This window comes from Giraffa tippelskirchi, chromosome 8 (genome assembly GCF_054371585.1).
Source record: "Giraffa tippelskirchi isolate mGirTip1 chromosome 8, T2T-mGirTip1v1.2.pri, whole genome shotgun sequence".
Lineage (NCBI taxonomy): Eukaryota > Metazoa > Chordata > Mammalia > Artiodactyla > Giraffidae > Giraffa > Giraffa tippelskirchi.
The window spans coordinates 130,940,182-130,948,635 of NC_137282.1; the positions used below are offsets into that span (position 1 = coordinate 130,940,182).

Consider the following 8,454-nt stretch of genomic DNA (forward strand, 5'->3'; position numbering starts at 1 on the left):
TGCTAAAATCCAGAGGCTCTAATCTCTTTATAAAATGGCACAGTATTTGCACATAACCTGTACACATCTTCCCATTTACTTTACTTTTTTAACTTTTTTATTTTGTACTGGGGTAGGGCCGATTAACAATGTTGTGATAGTTTCAGGTGAATAGGGAAGGGACTCAGCCATACATATACACATATCCATTCTCCTCCAAACTCCCCTCCCATCTAGGCTGCCACTTAACACTGAGCAGAATCCCATAGGCTATGCAGTAGGTCCTTGTTGGTTATCCATTTTAAATATAGTTGTGTGTACATGTCCATCCCAAACTCCATAACTACCCTTTCCCCCATCCTTCCTCCTCGCTCCCCTCCCACAACCATAAATTCATTCTCTAAATCTGTGCCTCCCACATACTTTAAAATCTTCCCTAGATTACTTATAATACCGACTACAATGTAAATGCTATGTAAATCAATGTAAATGCTACATAAATAGTTGCCAGTACATGGCAAATTCAAGTGTTGCTTTTTAGAACTTTCTGGGATTTGTCTTTTTCTGAAACTTTTTGATTGCATCCACGGATAAAGAACCCACAGATAAGGAGGGTCTATTGTAAATGCATTGAGTTCTAAAGAGTCCAACTTTGGGATTTTGCAGTCTATGTTTTGGGATTACCCTGTATATATAGGACCGTGACAAGAAGTCCCAGGTTCTATGCAGACAACTTCAAGCAGACTGATAAATTACAAGAACTCAGTTTTGCTCTTTAATCCAGTTTGACCCTGTTTAACACCTAAGTCTTGTGCCTACAGTTCCAGTCTGTCTCTTGGGTTGGTCTGGTGCCCATTAACCTTGACCCTTGGAGATATTCAAGAAAGCAGACCTAGATCTGTCCAAATCAGACGCCTGGCCTTCTGTTGCTCAGGAGCAAAGCCACACACAGCCTTGCATCTCCTCCACGGGACCCCCACACCTTCTACACAACGTGCAACTACAATGCAAGGAATCGTAGAGAAAAAAAACAAGAGTGATGGATCACAACATGGGCAGACAGTGTCACTGCTTAAATGTGCTTGGTGCATCAGGACTCAGCTTAACAGGCCGTTTGACCCTGCACATAGTTGTCTCTGGCTTCTCACCCCTTTTCCTTTGACCTTCTGTTCACAGACTAGCCTTGTTTTCCAGGATCATGCATCCAACCCTGCCCTTACCCCCCATTTCTATAAAATGGAGATGCCTATTCAGGAGGTTTGGGATTTTGCATCCATCCAGCCTGCTTCTGGGTGATGCTGATGCTCCTGGTCCATGGACCACACTCCAGGCAGTGACACGCCAGTGTGGATCTGTCCTCACCATCTCCTGGATTCTCCTTGCCTCAAATCTACCTCGTTTTCTAGTCCTAGTCGGTTAGTCCTAAAACAAGCATTCTCAGTGGTGGCAACAGCGCCCCCAAGGGGGCAAAAATTTGTTATTGGGAGCAGCTTACTCTTTTTGTATACAAAGCACAACGATACCTAATATAGTACATAAACAGATATACAGTATATATTAAAATTTTATGGGATTGAAATGATAAGAAATAGTGTCTTAAAAGTTTTCATCAAGAGGGCAATAATTAAAGAAAGGTTGAGACACACGGGCTGAAGGCAAACTCCCTTCACCTTCTCTGGTGCCAAAGCTTCAATAATGGCATCTAGTTGCAAAAGTAAATGATATGACATGACATGAAATGACCTCAGTGTGTCCCTTCCCTGCTGCCTGCCACTGATCCCACCCAACTGTCTGGACCAAAGGCCCTTCTTCTGCAGGTTCCGCATCCCTTTTCCCAGAAGGCACAGTGTCCACCTGCCTCACCTATGATATTATTGAGGAACTCCAGTCCCACACGAAACGGACACCTGAAAGCCTACCTGTAATTCCCTCATGCGTGAGTGTGTGCTAAGTCTCTTCAGTCGTGTCCGACTCTTTGAGACCCCATGGACTGTAGCCCCCCGGGCCCCTGTGTCCATGAAAATTCTCCAGGCAAGAATACTGGAGTGGGTTGCCATGCCCTCCTCCAGGGGATCTTCCCAATCCAGGGATCGAACCCGCATCCCTTAAGTCTCCTGCATTGACAGGCGGGCTCTTTACCACTAGCACCACCTGGGAAGCCCCAATGCCCTCATATCTGGGCGGTACTGCCTTTGACAGTTTAATTACTTGATCTAAAATTAGGAAGGGGTCACAAATATAATCCTGAGTGCTAAAGGGCTTGCTCAAGGCTGAAGCACATTCACATGGGCCTGACCTTACATCCACCTTAGGAAGCCAACATCAGCATCCTGACTGATCAGTAAAGGAACCAGGCCTCGGGGGTGCCCCACCCAAGTCACACATATGGTAGAGTCGGGACCCCTAACTCATAGTCCAGTGTTCAGCCTACCATCTTCTCTCCTGTCCAGAAGGACAATGCTGACTGTCTGATGGGAACTTTTAAACAGATGTGTATGAGCCAGAATGGCAGGCAGGGAAGCCCAGGAGAAGACTGAGCTCCCCAGGGCTCTGTGATGAAGGCTCTGAAGTCACCTCACCAGCCAGGCCAGGAGGCCAGCAGTGCACACAGAGGGATCGATCCATGCTGATCCTACTGATCCTCCCCTGGGGACAGAGGCAGTACAGAGAGGGTTAGAGTGTGGGTTTTGATCCAAACAGACGTGAGAACTAAGTGACACCTCTGCCTCTAACCAACTAATTGGCAGGCACTCAGCTTCTCTGAACCTCTGTTTCCCCATCTGTAAAGTGGAGGTACCAACAGTGACCATTTCACAGGATTGGGAGAATTCAATGAGAAAAAATGTGAAGCTCCTAGCACTGTGCCTGGTACATAATAAGCAAACAAGAAATTGTTCGAATGAGCTGGCCTTGATAGCCTAAGAAATTCTCAGAATATCCATTCTACTTTCCACACCTGAAACTCCCCAAATTCCCAGTGACCTCTGAGAATTTATAAGACAAAATCTAACGTCTATGGAGTTTTATGGGCTTTTGCTGTTCCTAAAATCTTCATCTCCTCCAAGAAGACCTCTTGATTGCCCTCACCCTGAGCATACTGAACATGGCTCTTTACCTTGGTCCCCATCTCCAAATCTGACTTCCTGCTCCCTGAATATGTCTTTCCTTAGGCCCTCCCATGGTGGTTAGACTAGTCCTCCACCCCTGTTCCGGTGACTCATTAGTCAGATCCCACTAAATACATGTCTGGGCCCGAGCCCCTCTTCCTGACTGGGTGGGCCACCCAACTCCACAAATGGAACCCAGGTCCAATCACAGGCCCTGTAGAGGCCCCAGCAGAGCTATGTCCATTCACTTAGCCTGGCCCTGACACCAGCCTTGTGAGGCCACTCTTGGGGCAGCAAGAGGTGGAGCCAGGGAAGGAAGGGCAGGGGCCAAATTCTGGGAGAGATTTCACACTCAAGCTTGAGATAGGAAAGCATGACAGATGATACTTGTAAAACACAGAGTTGGAGCATCCTGAGCAAATGTGCATGGCTGTAAAAACCCATAGCAAACAAGAGGCAGGGAGAGAAGCAGGTGTCACAGTCCCAAAGGTGAAATCTGCTCCTCGAATATCAATTCTCCAAGTTTTCTTGGAGGGTTTCCTGGAGTCTTTTAATGACCCGCTTATGTACGATGGCATCAAACCCTCCTGGCAGTTGTGTGCAGGGGAGGCTGGGGACACTCTCCTCCAGGTCTCTGAGGGCCCCTCCCCTCTCTAAAACTTCCCTCTCCAACCAAACACTCCCCCAGATCTGTAAGAGGTTTGGGGAGCACTGGGACAAACATGGGGCCATACACATCTGCAAGGCACGTGCTATTATTTCCTGTCACCAGATGAGAGCACAGAGGCTCCAGCGGTTAACACAGATGTGGCAGAGCTAGAATTGCAACCCAGGCCTTCCAAGTGCAGGTTCCATTCCACTCCGGGCACATCTTCTTTATTGTGCTTCATTTGATTGCCCTTCATAGATACTGTGTTTCTTTACAAATTGAAGGTTTATGGCAACAACCTTGCATCGAACAACTATATTGGGGCCATTTTTACCAACAGCATTTGCCCACTTCGTGTCTCTGTGTCACACTTTGGTAATTCTTGCAGTATTTCAAACATTTTCATTTTTATTGTGTTTGCTATGGTGACTGGTGATCTGTGATCAGTGATCTGTAATTGGTGATCTTTGATGTTACTACTATGACTTTCTGAAGGATTACAAGATGGTTAGAGTTTTTAGCAATAAAGTCTTTTTTAATTAAGGTATTACATTGGTTTGCTTTTTTTAGATATAATGCTCTTATGCACTTCATAGACTACGGTATCATGTAAATACAACTTTGATATGCACTGGGAAACCAAAAATTCATGACTCACTTTCTTATGATATTTGTGTTATTGTAGTGGTTTGAAACAGAACTGCAATATCTCCAAGGTATGCCTGTGTATGACAACTCTATCCCTTCAAATAAACTGTGCTCAAAAACTACAGCTAAACTTCAAATAACCTGTGCTCAGAAACCGTGCTAAGACTCCAACTATGCTCAAAATAAAACTGCAAAACACCCCAATAGTTCTTGCTTCTGTCCAGGGTCCTGTTACATTCGGCTGTCTCTGGTTGGTTTCTGCTCCATGTCTCTGCTCTCAGTCTAGAAGCTTCCCCCAGCAGAATGGGAAGCCAGGCCCCAGATGCCAATACTGTGCTCATCTCCAGCCGGGGACAGGGGACTTTCTGAAGGAGAACTGCTCCATCTCACAGGCTGGACAGACTTGACGCACCTGACACTGGAGGCCAGAAACCCCTGGATCCTTGATTTTATTTCAGAACTGCAGGCAAGACACAAAGGCGATTTTCATTGTAGCCAACCCAGGGACTGGGTGGCCAAAAGGCTGCCTGATTCTCCCAGTGGCCCCACCCACCTCATCTGCATTTCCCACCCCTTCCACCCTCCCTCTCCTCCTCAGTCTCAAGCCAGGACTCCCCAACTTCGCAGATTTCAGGGCCTGGGAAAGGAACTGGCACCTCAGACAAGCGGGAGCCTGAGCTCTGGCCAGGCAGGCGGGCACCCAATCCAACCCGACAGGGTATGGAGCTGGGAGCCGACCTCCCAGAGACGCATCGCCAGAGGCTGAAACCGAAATGCCAAGTTAGCTGTTTGTATCCCCCAGGGCCAGGGTAGGAAGATATGTAATTACATTCCTGAACAGGAATTAGACCAGAAACTCTAAACTGAGGACTGGGCAGAGGGCTTGAGCAGAAGCAGGAGAGGAGCTGGAGGACAGAAATGGAACTCGGCACCCCTAGCCCAAGTCAGAAGGGAGAGACGACATCCCAGCGTCGGCAGATGGGCCCGGGCAGCTGGCGTGGTCTGCGGAGGCTGCCGGCAGGCCCTCTCGAGCTTCCCGGTTCTCCCTGCAGGACCCTGACCCCCTTCAGCCTCCAAAGTACCGCACAAACGAGGCCACAGCTGGCTGGGCTCTGCTGTGCCTGGCTGTGTAAAGCTCTTCGCAGAGGACAGCGATCAGCCCAGGACACAACCCCAAGACCTGGGATCTGAGCTCCCAGTCTCCCCACAATCCCCCCATCTGTGCTCCCAGTCTCCCCACAAGCCGTCAGTTTCAAGACGGCCCCCACCCTCATACAACAGACCAACAAGAACCTCTCAGCCTGGTCCCAGGGAACTTCACAGCTCAGAGACAGGCAGTTTCCTGCCTAGCTCTGCTCCTCCCCAGCCATGGGGGGTCAATTTCCTGAAGCCGCCCCACTCCCACGGCCCCTCAAGGCCAATCAGCCCTTTGCAGCCACAGAGGACCCCGTCCCTGACACATGCATGCACACACACACACACACACACACACACACACTTCACTGTCATGAGGGCAGAGGGTCAGCATCTACAGCCATGCCTGTAACACCAGCTCAGGGTGTGGGCTCCAACAAGCCCCCGCTCCCCGCAGGTATCTGCCTGTCTGTCTGTGGCATCTCAGCAGGCACTTGGTGCTGGCCTGGATCAGTCACCCTGCGGTCCCCGCTCAGGCTCCTCCTGTTTGTCTTTCAGGTTCTGGCTTTCAGGAGCTCTGTCTCCCTGGAACTCACTGCCTATGTCCTTTGTACTGGGGTGATGCAAAGGTGGGTAGGACACCTCCCTGTCGTCCCCTAGGGTCTGTGCAGAGTGAGGCACTGCTGGCACTGACTGCCCACTGCTCTCCCTCCTCCCTGCTCAGGCCAACCTTAGAACCCTAGAACCAGGGCAGGGCTGGTGGGAGACAGACCCACCAACCAGGCGCAGCTAATACCAGTTTCCATATTGCTTCATCATGCCATTCTGATGCCCCAAGCTGCAAACACACCATCTCCCGAATCTCCCTGCCTTCTACCTGAAGACAGGAGCGGGTCCCCGAGGTTGCCCTACATGCCTACCTCCCTGAATTGCAACGATGCCTTCTTTCCCTCCATCGGCACTGAGTCAACTCCTCCACACCAGGCTCTACCCACCCCACCCAGCTCACAGAGAGCAGGGAGCCCTGGCGTCCGACCCAGCCCCCAGCAACCGCTCCAGCCAGGCTTCGCCTGTGGGGAGATGCAACAGAGTGGTCTGGCGACAAAGTTCTCCTGCTGTTTCAACGTTTCTGTCTACCTGCAGCTCTCGTCTCTCCCTCCTGCTCTCTGGCCTCAAACGGAACTCGCTCTCCCCGCTCCTCGCCAGAGTTTCACCCCCACGATCAAAAAAGAAAGAAAGAAAGAAATGAAAAGGAAACCTCCCGCGATAACGATGGGCGAAAAGAGAAGAGAGTATCCGCAGGGCTGCTCCGGTGAGAGAGCCCTCAAGTGAAAAAAGAAAGGGATGCGAAGTTCCCCAGCTCCCCCGGGCGCGTTCAGCCCCGCGCCGAGCTCCCGCAGACACCCGTTCACTGAGACGCGGCGGCGGCGGCGACCACTCACCTGGGCGAGGCAGCATCTACCCCCGGCTGGGAGGCACCGAGGCCGGTTCCGCGGGGCGCCCGGGCTCCCCGGCTCGGCCACGCATCCTTCCCCGCCCGAGACCGTCTCGAGCTAAGCCCTCCGGCTCCGGCGAACACAGGCAGATGGTGGCCTCGGATGTCCACGCGGGGAGAGCCCTGAGCGGCTTATGCAGTTATATCCACGGCATTTAGCACGAAGAAAGAAAAGAAAAGCACAACTTGTTCTCTTCCAGATTAAAAAAAGAGAAAAACCATAATCTCTCTCTAGGAGGACGGCGGTAGGATTTTCCAAATTGAAGAACCCCAGGCATCCCCAGGAACCTCGGGCATCTTGGAATGTGGGGCGTCTTCAAGTTCAGACGAGCCAGCCGGTTGTGTGTGTGACTCTGTGTGTGTGTGTGTGTGTGTGTGTGTGTGTGTGTCTCAGAGAGAACGAGCCAGGCACTCACACCCACACGCACACAAACACACTCCCCCGCACGCCCCGCATGCACACTGCCCCCCCCACGCGCGCGCACACACACGCGCGCCCCCGTCACACATACACACACACACGCACGGCGATCGCACGCATGGAGCAAGGAGGGAGCAGGGCGGGCTGCGGCGGCCGCCGAGGGCCGGCGGCGGAGAGAGCCCAGCGGCCGGAGGCGCCCGGAACCCGGGGCCGTGTGCGCCTTCCCCGCCGAGCCCCCCGGCAAGGCCGCCCCCAGCGGCGGCCGGCGGAGCTGCAGGAGCCAGGAGCCGGCCTCGGGCCCGCCGCGCGGCGCACCCCCTTCCTTCCCGCACGGCCGCCGGAACTGGAGGGCTCGTGGTCCCCGCCGGGGTGGCGCGAGGGCAGCTGCTGGCTAGCGGGGCTCTCCCGGAAGGGCAGCGGGGGTCCGAGGAGGGCGGCGGGCGGGCCTCGCGCCCAGGAGCCGGCTGGGCGGGCTGGGCGGCACGGGCAGCCCCTTCGCCAAGCGAGCCGGGCGGCCTGGGCTGCGCGCTGCGGCCGGAGCCGGTGCTGCCGCCTCACGTGCGGAGCGCGCCGTGCAGTGCAGCCTTCAGCCCGCCGCCTGCCGGGGGAGAACCCCGCCGCGCCGGCCCTGGGCTGAGGGTGGGGGCTGGGAAGATCGCGCCCACCCAGCCCTGGCCGGTTTCTGATTCCCACACCCTAGCGAGGAGACCCAGGACAAATGAGAGCCAGGTGCAGGCGGACCTAGAGAATTCCATGGACTGTATGTATAGTCCATGGGGTCGCAAAGAGTCGGACTCGCACCTTTAGACTCCGGAATATCGTCAGAATCTGTAAAGTGTGCAGTGGTGTCAACTGTTCGTACAGCACTTCCCCTTGTTTGATCTTCCCGCCAACCCTCATTTGACATTGGAGGAAAATGAGGCCCGGAACAGTAAAGCGACTTGTCCAAGGCCCGTGGCGTGTCATTAAATCCCCGTGGGCTTAGCATCAGAAGGTCTGGGTCTGGCTGGGGTCTCATCTA

The 8,454-nt window shown here is 53.0% G+C and overlaps 1 protein-coding gene across 1 annotated transcript in view; it reads right to left on the minus strand.

Moving 5' to 3' along the window:
* LRFN2 (leucine rich repeat and fibronectin type III domain containing 2) overlaps window positions 1-7,624 on the minus strand; it is a 197,846-nt gene extending 190,222 nt beyond the window's left edge. The window contains exon 1 of the mRNA XM_081517407.1: window positions 6,960-7,624. The gene's annotated coding sequence lies outside the window, so the exon portion shown is untranslated. The remainder of the gene's footprint in view (window positions 1-6,959) is intronic.
* Between the last annotated feature and the right edge of the window lie 830 nt (window positions 7,625-8,454).